The sequence below is a fragment of the Hyla sarda genome, chromosome 1 (genome assembly GCF_029499605.1).
Source record: "Hyla sarda isolate aHylSar1 chromosome 1, aHylSar1.hap1, whole genome shotgun sequence".
In the NCBI taxonomy this organism is placed as follows: domain Eukaryota; kingdom Metazoa; phylum Chordata; class Amphibia; order Anura; family Hylidae; genus Hyla; species Hyla sarda.
The window spans coordinates 572,592,753-572,612,135 of record NC_079189.1 but is presented as its reverse complement, the minus strand read 5'-3'; the positions used below and the strand labels follow the sequence as shown (position 1 = coordinate 572,612,135).

General features: G+C 41.2%; 1 protein-coding gene and 1 long non-coding RNA gene across 4 annotated transcripts in view; one reads left to right on the top strand and one right to left on the bottom strand.

Annotated features, from left to right (window-relative positions):
- Positions 1-19,383, top strand: part of DYM (dymeclin) — a 382,495-nt gene that overhangs the window by 345,835 nt on the left and 17,277 nt on the right. The window lies entirely within an intron of this gene.
- On the bottom strand, positions 609-18,645 carry LOC130294318 (uncharacterized). The gene is made up of 3 exons (XR_008848461.1): positions 17,855-18,645; positions 5,013-5,155; positions 609-699 (listed from the first exon to the last, which is right to left on the bottom strand). It is a non-coding gene; the product is annotated as an uncharacterized LOC130294318 (long non-coding RNA).

The window sequence follows — 19,383 nt, the reverse complement described above, 5'->3', positions numbered from 1 at the left end:
AAAGTGACAGTGGTCAGAATTGCAAAAACATGATTTTTACTATTTGATTCCTTATGCCAAACCTTTGTAATTGGCTTCCGTTAAAAAAAAAAAAATTGTTAGTTTTTCTGCTGTATACTTCTGGTCACCAGGGGTCTCCCTTCTTGGCCGGAACACATTCCGTCAGGTCAAAATCTCAGATTTTGGTCTCCTGCTGGTAATGGCAGGAGACCAAACTCAGGAAGTGTTTCTCTGCACTGAGCTTGATTGACAGCTGCAAAGAGCCTCACTGAAAGATGCACAGACTGAAAGCTGTTGTACAGAGCTTGAGGTCTTCTATTCATCACAGCACTGCAACAATGTGAGGGCAGAAGTGGTCCCCCAGCAGGCTTCAGTGATGTCATGCCTACTGGGAAACGCCCACTTTCTCCTGCTGGGAGATTGCACTATGTGAGCAAGAAGAATGGTAAGATACATAGCTTTTTAAAGCTCTGAATTTTTTTGTGTTAGGAGTAGTTAGGGAACATAGCCTGAGTTAGTTTTGAAACATTTATTTGGTAACAGGTACTCTTTAAAGGGTTGTGATACTGTATTGGACGTACTATACTACCACTGTATAAGATTAGAGTTGACTGCAGTTCTTGACCACAACTGTATGACCTTTGGTAGAGATTGACTAACGTGCACCAATGGATCAGTGAGGGGCGCTGTTGTCCAAGCCTGGAATAATGATGAGCAGGATTTGTCTAACCATGGTGACACATCTATAGAAGAGTTATGTAGATTTAAAACAAATAAAATAGCGACTTTTCATTTAGATGCATTGGAGCAAATGTGGACAGGTATATGCAATAATTATTTAGCTATTGAACCAGATTGATCCTCACAAAAGAAAGATATGGAGATAATTCTGCCTATATTCTTCTGTCATTGTATTTGACATGTCTTCTTAGAATGGATGAACATGATGGAAATATTACCTCCTGCCAGCCAGTGGGTAGAATCAACCATCTATTGTTGTAGGATTCTCACTGTAGTTGCATTCAATAAGCGTTCATTCCTCTTCTCATCCTGTATGTGTCATATGCTATGGTATGTTCCCACACTCCGACATGATGGTTAAGCCCCTGCACTTCTATCTACACCATGATATATAGATCCACAGGAAGGATGCGTTAAGGACAACTGCCTCTAGGTGCAACAATCTTCTACAAAAGCCCAAGTGTCAATCTCCTGGAATATAGTTGACTTGTCACGTAAACTGGCTTTTCTGGAGCACTTTCGGACAGGTTTGAGATATAAACAATGAATACATTGTTACCACCAAATGTAAGCACAAGGCTCAGGACAAGCCCCGCCACCTTCATCGATTGATTGACGTTATTTGGGTTCTGACTTGGCTAATCCGACCCTAGCGAAAATTAATTTTGCTTGTGCAGATGTGGATAAAACATTGCTGAAAGTTATAGCATCCAATAATATATAATACTTATCTGACACACTAGAGGCCAAAAAAAGAAAGATTCTCATATATTCCATAGGTAATAAAGCTGGAGTCCTCTTCGTTATGTAGTATAAAGTAAGGATATGTCTCTATAGTCCTTCCAGCGATAAGGAACTAATTTTTTTTTTACTTTTTTGTTTTGTGTCCCTGTATTCTCAGTGATTTCACTCACCTCTGACTGTTAATAGGCTGTATTCTCAGTGATTTCATTCACCTCTAAGGCCTCTTTCACACTATGAAATATTTCCGTTTAGGAACTTCTGTCACAAGTTCCGTCACTATATCGGGGAAAACCTGCCGTTACAAAACCCCTGACGGCCGTGACTAAATCGCATTGCAGCCTATGGGGTTTTGTAACTGCCCGTTTGCACTTGTATATGCCCGTAATTCATTACGGACGTGATACAGTGACGGGACATCGTGGCGGAAAAGTTACTGCATGTAGTAATTTTTCCGCCACGATGTCCCGTCACTGTATCACGTCCGTAATGAATTACGGGCATATATGGGTGCAAACGGGCAGTTACAAAACCCCATAGGCTGCAATGCAATTTAGTTGCGGCCGTCAGGGGTCTTGTAATGGAAGTTTTCCCCGATATAGTGACGTAACTTGTGACGGAAGTTCCCAATCGGAACTATTTCATAGTGTGAAAGAGGCCTGACTGTTAATAGGCTGTATTCTCAGTGATTTCATTCACCTCTGACTATTAATTGGCTGTATTTTTGGTGATTTAATTCACCTCTGACTATTAATAGGATGCATGAATAGGCTGTATTCTCATTGTTGTAGTTGTCTCCTATCTATTGTAATGCTGTATTCTCAGTGATGTCAATGGCCTCTGTCTGTTAATGGACTGCATTCTCAGTGCTGTCATAAGTTCCTGAATGTAATAGGCTGTAATGTCAGTGATGTCATTGGCTCCTGTCTGTTAATAAGCTGCATTCTAAATGATGTCAGTGGCTCCTGTCTGTTAATAAGCTGTGTTCTCAGTGATGTCATTGGTCCCCGTCTATTAATAAGCTGTATTCTCAGTGATGTCATTGGCCCCTGTCTGTTTATAGCCTGTATTTTCAGGGTTGTCATTGGTTACCGATGCATTAGTAGACTGCATTTTGCCTATATGTACATTGGTATGCTGCCTTCTTCATGTTTGTTATTCCTGATATGCTCTCACTGACATCATTGATTACATCACAGGCTATTTGGCCTTCTGAAGGCCTCCGTGTCTGACTTAGGGAGGTCTTCTTGTACAGTTTGCTTCAGGCAGGAAGTACTAGATGATCACCGATTTCACAGTTGCTATACTGCTATACATACAGTCATATGGCAGTGAACTGTAAAAGCAATCTAATGAGATTGCTTATAAAAGTCCTCTTGGATTCTGTGATGGAGCTTGCCATACAGAGGTCCAATGCTGATGTAAACATAGCCTTAGAGTGCTTTCAATGTGTGCAGGAGTTGTAGTTTTGCAATAGCTGGTGGCACCATGCTTGGGAAACACTGCATTAAGGGGATGACAACTTTGTTGCATATTTCATCGGCTAATACAGGAAGGTCTGAAATGCGTAGGAGTTTAGGTTTAGTATTTAATAGCTAAAATACTTTTGTCATACTCTCCCATGATAATATTTAGGAAATGCTAAGAGGTGATTCCCAGCTCCACCAGGGCATTTCCCAGGAGTGAGCTATTTTGTTTGTAGCTCTTATAATTTTACTTCCTTTTTTTTTTTTTTCTTTTTAAATCCTATTTTTGTTTTATTGTTTTCATAAAGATTTTGCGTTGACATTGTGACCCTTCCTGTTGTAGAATTTGTATATTTTTATTATTAACTCACATGTTTTTTAAGTGCTGTCATGCTGAGCCTCCGTGAGCTGCGAAATGGACCTGGCAGTTCTGCTGTTTTGCATGGTGCTATTTGGCTCGGCACTGATAAGCAATAGACAGTCTGGCTCCTTCAAGGAGTCTCTCAGTAATGTCTGAGCACTCGGCAGTTCGGAAACCCTCTGGCTGACTTTCCCCTGTGGACTGTTCATTTATCAGGAAATGAAATTGGTTACAGGGTTACTCACATTGCCAAACCTCACTGACGAAATCAGAATCGCTTCTACTTGCAGGATCGGCAGGTCCTCTCTTTTTTAACCCTAGTAAGATTGTTGAATAAAAGAATGGGGAGACCCATTGTATTTTATTCTACTGTTATTTTTTCCCCCCACAACCTTCTAAACCATCCGTTCAAGCCTGAAAAGAATGAATTAAAATGTCCCGACCCCCCCAAAAAAAATAAAAAATTATAATAAATACTAATTAAAAATTGGCTGGGACACCCCACCTATGTCAAGAACAGGGTTCCCCTGTCATGTCGGATGATATTAGGCCACAGGAGATGTGCACCCACCTCTACATTTTTTGGTGTTGACCTCATTGGATGGGGTGGGGCATAGGGGAACCCTGTTTATGTTTGATATGCACATGTAAAGATTTATGGCATATCTTATGGATTGAGATGGAAATACCTATTTACTAGGGATGCACCGAAATTTCAGCAGTGAAAATGCCCCTTTCAGCCTTCTCAGCTAAGGGTATTTCCTGCCGATAATATCGGTGGGTGTGGACTAAAATGTGGGCGTGGATTACAAAAAATACAGTGCAAAAAAATTAGCCCCTACACAACCCCATATATGGGAGAAATAAGAAAGTTATAGGGGTCAGAAGATAACATTTTAAGCATACTGATTTTTTTTTTTTTTTTTTAAAGATATAAGGGGGAGATTTATTGGAACGTGCTGAGGAAAAATGGAGTAGTTGCACATAGCAACCAATCAGATAGGTGTGTATCCCTATAGTGTGTTCTGGAGTCAATGTAAGTGGCAGTGCTGTGGCTGCAAGCCTGGCCAGTACCTTCTATAGCCACCCCGTATGTGTTCCGGTGCTACCTTCAAGTACGGTACATCAGTAATTAAAAAAATCTGATAATACAATTTTAGAAAAACTATATTGAAAAAAGTGGGCGGGGCAATGCATTTTTGGTTTCGGTTTTCGGCCAAGCACAGCCTAAATTTTCGGTTTCGGACCAATATTTCCCTTTCGGTGTATCCCTACTATTCACATATTCCTTTTTTGTGATATGTATATTTGGAGGACTTCCAGCATTTAAGGTGACTTTTCTGGATAAGCTGCCCTGTGTGTACATGAGGACCATTACTATTATTTTATTCTTTAACTTGTATATGGATTTTTCAGCAAATTTCTGCAGGATTCATCTATAATTTATAGTTCTATTAGAGCTGGTGGGCAGAGCACCCCCCCCCCCCCCCCCCCCTCCGTAGACCTGTCATGCTTGTCTTGCAGACACAGGACAAAGCTAAGCCGATTTTCAGAGAAGAAGATTTAAGCAGCAAGAGGGGGAGAAGCTTGATACCAGGAGAAAAGCATTTTTGCCTAATAAGATGTATTACAAAGTTTCTTATAATCACTTGTAATTTTGATCTATGCAAGTGGTGAATAGGTGACGAGATATCGATAATTACTTTTTAGTTGTTCTTGGCATCTCAGGAGGTTTTTGTTTTTTTCTCACTGTTCTTGAAAGTGCATCCAAACAGCAAATTTCTCATACTTCTCGTCTGCCTGCTGGCACGCTCCATTTACTGTTTGATGTTCTAACATGGAAAACCTGAGGAAAATGTGAAGAGCTGAGTTTAAGGAGCAGCCAAATAACAACATATTTTTTGATTTTTTTCTTAGTGTTGTTGTTTTCAGACTTAGGGAGGTTTTGGCCTAGTGACAAGATTCCTAATACCCCAGTCAGATTTATTATACAGGGCTGTCAGGGGATCTCTTGTAGGTTAAATACATCAGTATTTCACAATATTATTCTTTTTTGTCCATCTTACTATCTTTAATGAGTTTGTCTTATCTTTAATATGAGACCTGCCGATCCTGCTCCCAAGTTCCTGACAAAGGCCTGTTCTTAGTGGAACCTGTCCCATAAAACCACTGTATGGTGTTGTCCACTGGGCTGCAGCTTGGGTCTTGGCAATCTTCTTATAGCCTAGGTCATATTTATGTAGAGCAACAATTCTTTTTTTCAGATCCTCAGAGTTCTTTGCCATGAGGTGCCATCTTAAACTTCAAGTGACCAATATTAAAGAGTGTGAGAGTGATAACACCAAATTTTAGACACCTGCTCTCCATTCACACCTTGTAACACTAATAAGTTACATGACACCAGGGAGGAAAATGCCTAATTGGACCCAATTTGGACATTTCCACTTAGGGGTATATTCACTTTTATTGCTTAGGTTTAGGTTTAGACTTTACATTGTAGAAGAGGGTAATTTCTTTAGTTTTGTCACATGAAAACATATTATAAAATATTTACAACATGTGAGGGGTGTATGTCAGATACTGTGGGGGAGATTTATCAAAACCTGTCTGGAGGAAAAGTTGCTGAGTTGCCCATAGCAACCAATTAGATTGCTTATTTCATTTTTAACAAGGCCTCTGAAAAATGAAAGAAGCAATCTGATTGGTTGCTATGGGCAACTCAGCCACTTTTCCTCTGGACAGGTTTTGATAAATCTCCCCCTGTATATCTGTCTTCCATTAGCTTCAGAGCTCCCCCTAATGGTGGCTGCAGGCAGTTTGAATGTTATCATTTTAAAGTGTAAATTTTGAGTTTTCAGACCTCCACCAATTGGGAGAACAAGCCGGGAGAAGACTGTGTGGCCATGCATTCCTCTTCCTGCTCTGTATCAAGTGATTGAGACACGCTCCATAGACTTACTTTCAGAGTGTGTCTCAATCACATAACTGAGCTGGGAGAGAAGGCACTGAACCTGGACTTCTGGCTCGTTCTCCTGATCGAAGGAGGTGTAAACGCGGAGATCCCCGCTGATCACAACTTTTGACAAGTCGCTAGGACATGTTAAAAGTTTATCCAGGTGACAGTGACCATTTAAAGCAGAACTGTTATCAGGAAAACAGTGAAAACGGATTCTCGACATACCTTTTTTATTTTAATAGTCCTCCAGTCAGCAAGACATAAGCATTTTTGTTAATAAATTTAATAAGGCTCAATTAGCTAGGTGACGTTGCCCAGCATGACAAGAGCCCAGGAGTACAGCCATGTCCTCCTTATCTAGTCAGTCAAAGAGGGTAGTTGGATGCAGGTGAGCCAGGAGGTGGTGATAAAGAGGACATGGGCTGGACTTAACAGGGCACTTGTCATGTTCGGGTACACCTCCTGGGCACTTGAGCCTCATTTACATATTAATTTTAAAAAACTATCTCGCCGACTGGGAGGACTATTAAAAAAGGTATGCCCAGATTCACCCTATGTAGCTAAGGGCTTATTTACACCTGATGACATGTTCGCTTTGTCTGAAAGGAAACAGAGGATCTAACGCCTATAAAGGAAATAACAGATTTCCAAAATAATGCTTAAACAATATCTATAAAAATGTGGAAATCCCATAACTTTTGTGTATCCATTGTACACTCTCCTTATTGACTTTTATGGGGTGTGACTTTACAACCCCAGCAAATACTGGATCCATGCCTGCTATACTTATGTGTAATAAGTCCTACCCATCATGCATCATTAGCCATGTAGCACTATCTAGTGTATTATAGGATAATCCCAGTTTCTGACATATGACTTCGTTGGTTCTTGTATCTTGTAGATACTAGGCGTGAGTGCAGAGGTTGATTCAGTCGGCCCGTACACTTTGCCTGTACAATGAACTCCCAGAGTCTTTCGCAAGACAGATTGTCTGTCTCCTAATGAAGACATAACAAGTTCCCCTTACATCTGCAACCGTAAAGGTTATTAAGGTCTTTCAGACTAAGTGAAGTAATGATTACCAGTAATACATCCCCAGCAAATAGCTACTTCTTTTTTTTTCTTCCATTTAAACTTTCCATTACACTTATTGTACAAGTTCTTTCCTGTTTTTCTATTGGTTTATGGCAGCGATATGTATCATACGACATGGGTCAAGTGCAGGCATGACCTGCCTGAACACAATACAATAAGACGCATGGGAGTCCCACATTTTACAAATTGGTAGAAATGCAAATGCAACAAAAAGAGAATAGTAAAACACAAGGATAATATATCTATCCCTACCCCACCCCTGAAGCTCATTTCCCTCCTGTATACGTATAACCTCACTTTAGTTTCTTGTAAATTCAGTTCTTGCTGTAATGAAATTAACTTTCCTTAAATTCCTCTAGTCTACACTCAGCTACTCTAAAGAAGCAAAGCTGCAATTTAAAGTACGAAGGACAGAACGGTATCCTGAACCACTTTGGTGACAAAATGTGGCTTTCAGACCACCTCAGACTCAATGACTTAAAGGGCCATGCCAGCACAACACTTTATTTCCCTCCCAGCAGAAGTATTGTGAGTGTAAATGGCTGAACTAACCACCCAACCCACACACACACACACACTTTTTTTTTTTTTTTTTTTACTGGGGTCTCAACTTTCCATATAGGACATAGTTACCGGATTCCCCACTGACCAGCAGATTCACACTGGGGTCTATGTGTTTGGACAAGAAGTCACTAACTAAGTCGATTAGACTCGCTGAGCATCTCTTGGATATACACTTGCAAAGTTACTTCAAGTGTACACTAATTTTCCTGGTGAAGTCTTCATTGCGGCTGGTATGTTGTGAAAATGGACCACCAGGTTAGAGGAGGGGCAGCTGTTTACCCTCCCCATGCTTATGCTGAGAGAGCAATATAGGGTTGGGCTGGAGTGTTGCTTTAATGCAGATAGACTGAAGTCAATCATCTAGGCAAGATATTGGGGGCCCTTAAGCAGGGACATATAATAGGGGCTATGAACAGGGGTAGGCATAAGGCTTATTCACACTACTTATTTTCTGAGTGGAATTCTGCTGCAGAAAATCCAGTGCAGCAGCTTCCCATGGTTTTCAATGGGATTCTGCTACACCATTCACAATTCCAAATTTTTACTGTGAACGTTCCACTATGAAAATTCCAAATCCCACACTCCTCCAAACGAATGAAAATGTTCATTCTTTTGACAGAATCCATTCGGAAATGCATTGCCGTCTATGGAGACAGTGCATTTCCAAGCGGTTCTAGCACCAGCTTGTTCTGCTAGCGCCTTTTACCCACAGAGATTCCATAGTATAAATGGGCCCTAAATGTATACAGCTCAAATAATTAAATATACAGTCATTTTCTTCTATATTGCCTTTGTGTCATAGGAGTACTGGATCTAAGAATAACATTTTATGTGACACCTCTAAATAGTAGATAAGCAGACTGCAGGATTTTCTTCACTAAAATAGGGGTGAATGTAAGAGAATTGGCTGCAGTAGGAGCCTCCCCCCCTCCCTCTCTGCTGTCTGCAGGACAAAAATATTTTTTAATCTCCACCCCTTGACTAAACCACTCCTACCTGCTGTTCTCTTCCACTTTTGTCTGGGGAACAGCCTGTGGGCGGGGTTTAGTCAAGGGGTGGAAATAAAAAATATTTTTGCGGGGGGGGGGGGGGACTCCTGCTGCAGCGCGTTCTTTTACATCAACTTATATAGATATATTTTAATTGTTTTTATTTAATTATTTTAAAACATATTTAGTGTTCCTTTAAGCTGCTTGTGCCCTATGATGTCTGTATGAGTTGGCATTAACCCTACCTGACCCCAATGACTATCAGCTACTTCACCTTATCTGTCACAGGAAGTCTGAGAGTCTGAGATAAATTACTAGTAGGCAGATTACTTAAATTACTGTATGGTAAGAAACATTTAAATGTATGGAATATTTGTCATGAAACATTTTTTTTGCTGTAAAATATTACATACATTTTTTACAGCAAAATATCTGACTGACCCCTTTAAAAAAACATTGCATTACCCCATGGAGAACATTCTCAACTGATTTAGATAGGATGTGTAGGAATAAAAGTCATCACAGAAAGTAACTTACTGTCTCTACAAACCTACAGATTTTTTTTACTCTTGTTTACTGTACTTACTGCATATATAGAGGGGGCCCCATAGCAAATATCAATATGGGCCTCCTATTATGGGGTCCTATTTTGCCCCCAGAAAAGAAGTCTTGTGTTTACTTCCCCTTTGCCTTCCATGATCTGTTGGTCAATTCTCCCCTCCATTAATTTGCTGACAATACAGTTCCCTAGATAGAGGAGTTCTGCCGTTTGTTACCAATAGAAAAAGAAATGGCACCAACTAGAATGGGGCCTTTTTGTCCATGGGCCACACAGGAGCCGTATGGATGGTTAGCCCCTATGTTATGTACGGACTTGGCATCTGCATAATATGGATGCAAGGACCTGCATTTTATTGGTAAGTTCTTGCAAAATCACAGAAAATGATAGTAATATAGGCCGACAAAAAGCTGACACCATAAGAACACATCTTAGCATCACCTATACATCTATCTCCGACCCTTTCTGTGCCATTGCAGTGACCTCTATTGAAGACCCCAACCCTAATGGGGTAAAGATTGCACGTGGATGTTGAAACATTTAGCTGTGCACTATCGGGCCATTTTGATCATCATACATTCCCAGTATACAACCATTGCAGCACATACTGGGGTCAGATGATGAAAGGCAATCTTACCTGTAACCTTATAATATCCAGAACACCATACAAAGTGTAAATATATATATATATATAAACGTATGTATGTTTAGGTGTATGCGTCAGCATAACTTCTAAATGGCTATAAAAATGTCTATTAAACTTGGTACACATGTTTCTTATGTCAAATACAAATATAGTAGAGCTTAGGGATGTTGCAATACTGACAATCTCCACAGCCAATGAGCAACGCTATCAGGACTTATACATTTCCTGATCGCATCATGGTAAAGTATGATTTAATTGTCTGGCAGGCAGGTGCAGAGCACCCGGGGGCAGGCTATCACTGCTGGGGTTTCAAGAAACTGATAAAGCTTGGTAGCATGCAGTATGCACACCCCCAAGCTTTCCCTGTCTCCTGAAGAGCTCCCAAAACGTAGGTGCAGAGCGCCTGGTGGGCGGGCAAGAGAAGATTTATTATGAGTAGAGATGAGCGAACTTACAGTAAATTCGATTCGTCACGGACTTCTCGGCTCGGCAGTTGATGACTTTTCCTGCATCAATTAGTTCAGCTTTCCGGTGCTCCGGTGGGCTGGAAAAAATGGATGCAGTCCTAGGAGACTCTTTCCTAGGAATGTATTCACCTTTTCCAGCCCACCGGAGCACCTGAAGGCTGAACTAATTTACGCAGGAAAAGCCATCAACTGCCGAGCCGAGAAGTTTGTGACGAATCGAATTTACTGTAAGTTCGCTCATCTCTAATTATGAGCTGAGAGAAAATTAAGGGGGTGAAAAGACATCACTGTGGGGGCAGGGAGAGGGCATAGGGAAAGAAGTACAGGGACGTCGAGCTGCCTATCATTACTGGGGCTTCAGGAGACTGGGAATGCTTGGTGGCACGCAGTATGCTTACTGCATGCCACAAAGCTTTCCCAGTCTCCTAAAGAGCTCTGATATGGCTGCTTTACAAGACAGATATCCACTTCAGGAAAAGCTGGGTGGCAGCCAGTTCCCAGTGCAGGGCTCTCAGTACTGCCACAGCTTTCCCTGTTTCCAGAAAAGATTTTTTGTCTGACAAAGCAGCCATATTGAAGCTGTTGCAAAACTACAACTCTCAGCATGCCCGGACAGCCTTCGGCTGGGTGTTGTAGTTTTGCAACAGCTGGTCTATGTATTGGGGGGTGGTTCGTGCCCTCTCCCCATGCCTATGTGACTTTCCTGTTACCATACACTGCGTCTTGCCAGTTATCATCCATATCTGCTTGTAGCAGGCAGAAGTGCTGTGTGTGCTGGCCTCGCATTAGGACAGAATGGGAGCTTGTAAGTTATCAGGCAGCCTTTCCAGGGCATATAGATTGTGGAGCCAGAGGTCTGCAGCCTGAATAGGGGGTATTAGTCAGCATGTCCTGAACTCAGACAGATAAGGGTCCGCTTCCCGGCCTGCTCTGATCACACAGTTAAAGTCTGGTGACAGAAAGTCTGTCTCTTGTTTTTACACAATTGTTATCCTTTTTTCCTCTTTTTTTTTTTTTTCTCCCTTTTTTTATTTACCAGACCGGCCGGGGTTATGAATGCACAAATAAAGCCAAGAAACTACTTTTAAGGTCTGACGGTCCATTAATAACTTGCAGCCAGGTTCCAATAGTTATCTATTCATCCTCTTGTCTCATTATATTTGTATTAGGACTGGCCCCATGTAGCAGAATAATCATTTCTTTAGACGCTCGGGCAGCCGCCATCTTTCTCTAAAGATATTTTAATATTTAAATGGACAAGAATTACAGAACAAGGAAAAGTCAGGGCGATGAACGTGTGCAGCTTTACTGTAATGTTTCACTTCTGATAGTATTTAAACACCAAAAACTATACAAACAAATGGTTTTGGGGTATTTTTGGGGGCAGATGCTCCTGAAGATTGTGGCCCTATACAACTACGTTTTGCAGAAGCATACTGGTGTAGTCAGGACATGCTGGTGAACAAACTGGACCTGTGGTGATCATCTGATTACTGAGTGGACTTGTTTGGAAAGACTTACATTACTTATCCTGTACTGATCCTGAGTTATATCCTGTATTATACTCCAGAGCTGCACTCACTATTCTGCTGGTGAGGTCACTGTGTACATACATTACATTACTTATCCTGTACTGATCCTGAGTTATATCCTGTATTATACCCCAGAGCTGCACTCACTGTTCTGCTGGAGTCATTGTGTACATACATTACATCACTTATCCTGTACTGATCCTGAGTTTTATCCTGTATTATACTCCAGAGCTGTACTCACTATTCTGCTGTGTACATATATTACATTACTTATCCTGTACTGATCCTGAGTTATATCCTGTATTATACTCCAGAGCTGCACTCACTATTCTGCTGGTGAGGTCACTGTGTACATACATTACATTACTTATCCTGTACTGATCCTGAGTTATATCCTGTATTATATTCCAGAGCTACACTCACTTTTCTGCTGTTGAGGTCACTGTGTACATACATTATATTACTTATCCTGTACTGATCCTGAGTTATGTCCTGTATTATACTCCAGAGCTGTACTCACTATTCTGCTGGGGGGGGGGGGGGGGTCACTGTGTACATACATTATATTACTTATCCTGTACTGATCCTGGGTTTTATCCTGTATCATACTCCAGAGCTGTACTCACTATTCTGCTGGTGGGGTCACTGTGTACATATATTACATTACTTATCCTGTACTGATCCTGAGTTATATCCTGTATTATACTCCAGAGCTGCACTCACTATTCTGCTGGTGAGGTCACTGTGTACATACATTACATTACTTATCCTGTACTGATCCTGAGTTATATCCTGTATTATACCCCAGAGCTGCACTCACTGTTCTGCTGGAGTCATTGTGTACATACATTACATCACTTATCCTGTACTGATCCTGAGTTTTATCCTGTATTATACTCCAGAGCTGCACTCACTATTCTGCTGTGTACATATATTACATTACTTATCCTGTACTGATCCTGAGTTATATCCTGTATTATACTCCAGAGCTGCACTCACTATTCTGCTGGTGAGGTCACTGTGTACATACATTACATTACTTATCCTGTACTGATCCTGAGTTATATCCTGTATTATATTCCAGAGCTGCACTCACTTTTCTGCTGTTGAGGTCACTGTGTACATACATTATATTACTTATCCTGTACTGATCCTGAGTTATGTCCTGTATTATACTCCAGAGCTGTACTCACTATTCTGCTGGGGGGGGGGGGGGGGTCACTGTGTACATACATTATATTACTTATCCTGTACTGATCCTGAGTTTTATCCTGTATCATACTCCAGAGCTGTACTCACTATTCTGCTGGTGGGGTCACTGTGTACATATATTACATTACTTATCCTGTACTGATCCTGAGTTATATCCTGTATTATACTCCAGAGCTGCACTCACTATTCTGCTGGTGAGGTCACTGTGTACATACATTACATTACTTATCCTGTACTGATCCTGAGTTATATCCTGTATTATACTCCAGAGCTGCACTCACTATTCTGCTGTTGAGGTCACTGTGTACATACATTATATTACTTATCCTGTACTGATCCTGAGTTATATCCTGTATTATACTCCAGAGCTGTACTCACTATTCTGCTGGTGGGGTCACTGTGTACATACATTACATTACTTATCCCGTACTGATCCTGAGTTATATCCTGTATTATACTCCAGAGCTGTACTCACTATTCTGCTGGTGAGGTCACTCTGTACATACATTACATTACTTATCCTGTACTGATCCTGAGTTATATCCTGTATTATACTCCAGAGCTGCACTCACTATTCTGCTGTTGAGGTCACTGTGTACATACATTATATTACTTATCCTGTACTGATCCTGAGTTATATCCTGTATTATACTCCAGAGCTGTACTCACTATTCTGCTGGTGAGGTCACTGTGTACATACATTACATTACTTATCCTGTACTGATCCTGAGTTATAGCCTGCATTATACTCCAGAGCTGTACTCACTATTCTGCTGGTGGGGTCACTGTGTACATACATTACATTACTTATCCTGTACTGATCCTGAGTTATATCCTGTATTATACTCCAGAGCTGTACTCACTATTCTGCTGGTGGGGTCACTGTGTACATACATTACATTACTTATCCTGTACTGATCCTGAGTTACATCCTGTCTGGTTGATGTTTTGGGAAGAAACTGTGAGACCAGAAGAAGGAGGAAAAATAAGGGAGATGTGATAAAAACAGACTAAGTAAAGGAAATGGCATTACAAAACGAAAATACTATTTTCACTGACACTATGGTGTTGCCTGATAGTCGTTGATTTACCTTGCTGCCCCTTGCTTTGGTTGGCATGCCTTTACATCCGCTTGACCGTTGCAACCAATCACTGGCCTCAGATGTCTCTTACTGTAGCCACTAACACCAGTGGCTGCGGCAGTCACATGGGTATATGGGCATGGTATAGTAAATAAAGACTGGGGGATCAGGAGCTGCACAGGGTTTATCAGGTGAGTATAACTTCTTTCATTATTATATGCTATTGCTCCATATAGTCTGTTTTTTCTTCAGAGCTCAGAAAATCTATTAACTCCAGTGTTGTCCTCAGTACTTATGCTTCCCATACGGTTCGGTTTACGAAGGGTTGCAGCCAGTCAGCCCAAATGTTGTTTTGGTTCCCACATGTGGGGGACTTTGTATGTTCTGTACTGGTTCACGTTCTGTATGAGTAATTTAGTGTGGCACACTAGTATTATTGCAATGCACCATACACACACATAGAAATAGGGAACTTGTTGTAGACTATGAGATCACTGTATGGGTCACTGTCAGGACAGGCTCCTCTTTCGATTCCTTGAGTAACAACATGATGCAATAGATGACATGAAAACACCATCATTATAACAGCACATCCCGTAGACTCATAGCCCAGAGATACATGACATATTTGGACACCCTTTTCCAGAATCGGTTGATTTTTTTTGGCTCTCTTCTCCAGTTGCCCAATGTATAGCTTGATGCAATAGTTTAGAGATTTCAATAGAATAGAATAACAATAGAATTCTTTTTTCATCAGTCTCCCATATTTTTAGTATACAGCTTGAATTCAGGAATATGTGTCTCTATGGTTACAGACTACGAACAAACCCTGCGTAGTCTGATTCTGCAGTCATGTGTTACTCTTTCTCTGGTTTCTTACCGTTTGTAGAAGAAGGAGAAGCAGGGGAAGTGGGGTAAAGATAGCCATATGCCTTCAGTAGGTGTCTGCTGAACAGCTATCTCTCCTTATCTCTCATACAGATAAACATTTGGAGCAGCTGATTATTCGTGCTCAACCCCTTGACATCCTCTACCAGAGGAGAGACCCTGTACACTTCAGTCGGCCCCACCAAACCCAGCAGGTTTAGCAGATTTTTGACCAAAGTGTATAGGGACCTTAAGACACGCCTACAGAATCAGACTACATGTTTGTAGTCTGTTACCATGGAGACATAAAGGTCTACACAGGTACTGTGTACACAAAATTATAGGAGATTTTCATTCAACACTATGCAATGTTGATTTATTTTTGTTTATTTTGGATACAATGAAGCAATTAAAAAGTTAACAATTCTATGGAAGGTTCTGAAACAGTATTAAAAAAAACATAAATATAAAATATTAGATATAGCTGTATAATGTGCCAATAAATGGAGCAGTTTTTTTCCAAACAGTGTGTCTCCAGTTGTTGCAAAACTAGAAATCCTAGTATGCCCGTGTATGCTGGGAGTTGTAGTTTCACAACAACTGTTTGGAAAACACTGAAATGAAGAATTGATTCAATATGGCGGGTCAGTCAGAATATGGAAGTGGCTGACTTTGTGTACATTGCATAACGAGACTTAGTGCAGATATGATTGATTTTCCAAAAATATTTTCTTAACATTTTTTTGGATCAACTGGCTCCAGAAAGTTAAACAGATTTGTAAATTACTTCTATTAAAAAATCTTAATCCTTTCAATAATTATCAGCTGCTGAAGCTGAGTTGTTCTTTTCTGTCTGGCAACAGTGCTCTCTGCTGACATCTCTGCTTGTCTCAGGAACTGCACAGAGTAGAAGAGGTTTGCTATGGGGATTTGCTTCTAAACTGGGCGGTTCCCGAGACACGTGTCATCAGAGAGCAATTAGACATAAAGGAACAACTCAATTTCATCAGCTCATAAGTACTGAAAGGATTAAGATTTTTTAGTAGAAGTAATTTACAAATCTGTTTAACTTTCTGGAGCCAGTTGATATATAAAGTTTTTGGATAACCCCTTTAAGGATTTTCTTAATGTTGCTAAAGTCATCAGAAGATAGATGTATGAATATGTCCTTCCTTTTCTCATAAGATGACCAGCTTATGGAAAAAAAAAAACACAAAAACCTTGATACCGCAATACTCTGTCGGTAGTTGTTTATGCTATATGTATGTCACCCAGGAGAGGTGTTTTGAAGAATTTATCATGAGAAGGCGGAGTCTTACCATTTCCAGACAGGTAAAGGTGGGCAGATCTGTGCGTGTTCTGCGGTCTATTGGTATACATCCCCCACATATGTCACATATTGGTTTATGCAACTATTTATAAGCCATTCTCAATGTAATGGGCACAGGAGGACCTCCTGGAGCTCATATGTGGGTCACAATACATCCCGCTAGATCTCAAACCCCTAAAGTGCTCCTTCAGCCTACTTTGGCACAGGCGGTGACTCTTGCTTTTGTAGCATGATACTGGAATGAGACAGACAAGAAAGAGAAATGAAACGGGAAGAGAGGACAGTCACGGTGAGTAGGTGCTATGGAGCCAGACGCGGGACAGTAATAGAGAAAATATGCATTCTGGTAATGTGAGGTTTCAGCTAAACCCCTTGAGAGTCTTCATGTCTCCAGTGCTGGGCTCCTGTGTGCAGTCCCCTGGCACCAGATAACTGTAAGGGGTAGAGGCTATGTATAACACACCGCACACAGAAGGGCTGTGTTCTGTAGGCTGTCATCATCAACTACAGGCAGTTAGTCAGGGCTTGCTGGCAATTGTAGTTGCACGTCATTTTAGACCTTGCATGGCTTCCATCGCCAAGTGCAGGAATGTATTGCATTAATATTACTACAGTTACAATCTGCTAGAAAATCTGCATTTGCTTTTGTAATTTAGCAATCTGCAGAGAAAGAGAGAAAAAAGCCCACAGAAGTGTTTGCGGTAGGTTCATTCTTACATCTCTAGTTCTTACATCTGTTCCAAGGACTTCCTGCCTGTGGCTTTTGATAAAGTCACGTGATTGGAACGGCAGACAGTCTGCAATGTATTTGGACTGTCTCATTTTTGCACCTCTATCCAAACCACTGACTAGCACTTCTGCTTTTAGCTCACGCAATGTTCTGCCGTCTGCATATTATGCGTTGTCTTTTCTCGCTCGCTGTCTCTGGGTTGTAAAAGCAAAAAAAGCACATAGTGATCCGGCATAGAAGGGAGAAACACGCCATCAAAACCTGATTCATACAACGCATCAGACTGTTTTGATTATGCATAATATTAAGGCCAGCCGTCCTCACAATGCAATCCACACACAGTCTGATCCATACACTCGCTTTGATTATACATTAAAGGGGTTACCACGGGGTAAAACACTGTTGGTCTATCCACTGAATGGGGTTGTTATGCTGCAGTACCAAGTAGAGGACAGCATTGGGACCCCGGGACCTGCTGGTGATATTAAGTATGTTGTGGGTGGTCACACACTATACCTGCACGTCCCACAATTCCTGCGCTCTCCCGCAATGCAGAGTACTCAGCAGACCCTGGTTCTCTGCTCATTGTGACCCCGCAAAGTGGGAGGAGTCAGACAATAGTCATGCTGTGTGCAGCCTCTAGTGCAGGGGTCTCAAACTGGCGGCAAAACTTCAGCTCCCATCATGTCTGGACATGCCCAGACAGCCATTTGCTGCAGCTAACTGCTGTCTAATGCTGGGCGTTGAAGTTTTGCAACATCTGCAGTTTGAGACCCCTGCTCTAGTGTCTGAAGCTTGGCTATGCTCCTCCTGACTCAACACTGTATCTACTTTGGTGTGAGGTTAGAAATGCAGCGCTAGATATATAAAAGAATAAATAAATTTAAAAAAAATGAATTGGTAAACCCAATGCAGAATAGATATGATAGCAAGTAGAAGGAAAAAGAGACATCAGATTGTTCTAAATTCCAGGAGCAACAGACCGCTGGCCAAGTGACACTGAGCTCCGGCAAGATAAAGTTTCCCTCCATTATTAATGCCACGGTCAGCTTCACATTGTCCCGCTTGTTGTAATCGTGTTGCAGAGTGGCAGTGTATTATTAGGCCTAGCCACATCCTTATAAATAATGGACCGGGTCATGTATTATCTCCCCCGGCAATTACAGCAATGAGGCTTTTTTTTTATTATCTCTACCCCTGTTGACTTAAGCAACAATTAGGAGCAGACACCAGGCTGGTTCTCATGGCTTGTCCTGCGCCTGACATCAGGCTCACATGAGTGGTAGCCATCCTGAATGATAGGGAGCAGGATCACATAGAGGTCACGCTGTCCACCACACGGTCTCCTTTGTTTAACTGCTTTGTAACCGTCTCTCATGTCCTGTCTTGCTCTTTGGTATTCCTGGAGCATTTGAACTGTCCTAGAATATTAGGAAGATGTCTTTATGTACGATTAAGGGTGTGTGTATAACACCTGAAATGTATCACATTAGTTTTGAACTAATAAAGGCTTGAAATCACACATTCTGCGCTGGCCATCTTTACGTATGTCTTTATGTTACCATTGGTAGGACCCATCTATGATCTAGACAATGGCTTTTCTTCTGGACATTGACCCTCAACACGTAATCTACGGAAAGCATATGTGCGTGCCGGAACATGCTCATTAGACTTCTGGAAAATCTCTAGTGACACCATCTTAAAGAAAAACACCCAATAACGTCTTCGTTTTCTTTATTTTATTTAGAACGTCTAGGGAGTCCCCTGCATCCAAAGCTTGGAGATAGAGGTCCACTTCGTGATTACAAACCAATCTTTCCTTGGTCACCATGTTGGTGTTTTGGGTGCGTTCTAAGTGGCTGCTCTAGGTTTGTGTCCTGCTCCAGGTTTGTGTCCTGCTCCAAATTAGGTAATACGTGCCTAGAGAAACCACACGCTGACACAAGACTGGGTCAAAGTAGTTCTCTAGTTTATTGTATTGCGTACACACAATATACATTTTTCATTATGGCGTAGCACATTGTGTAAGCATTCTAATTGATTAG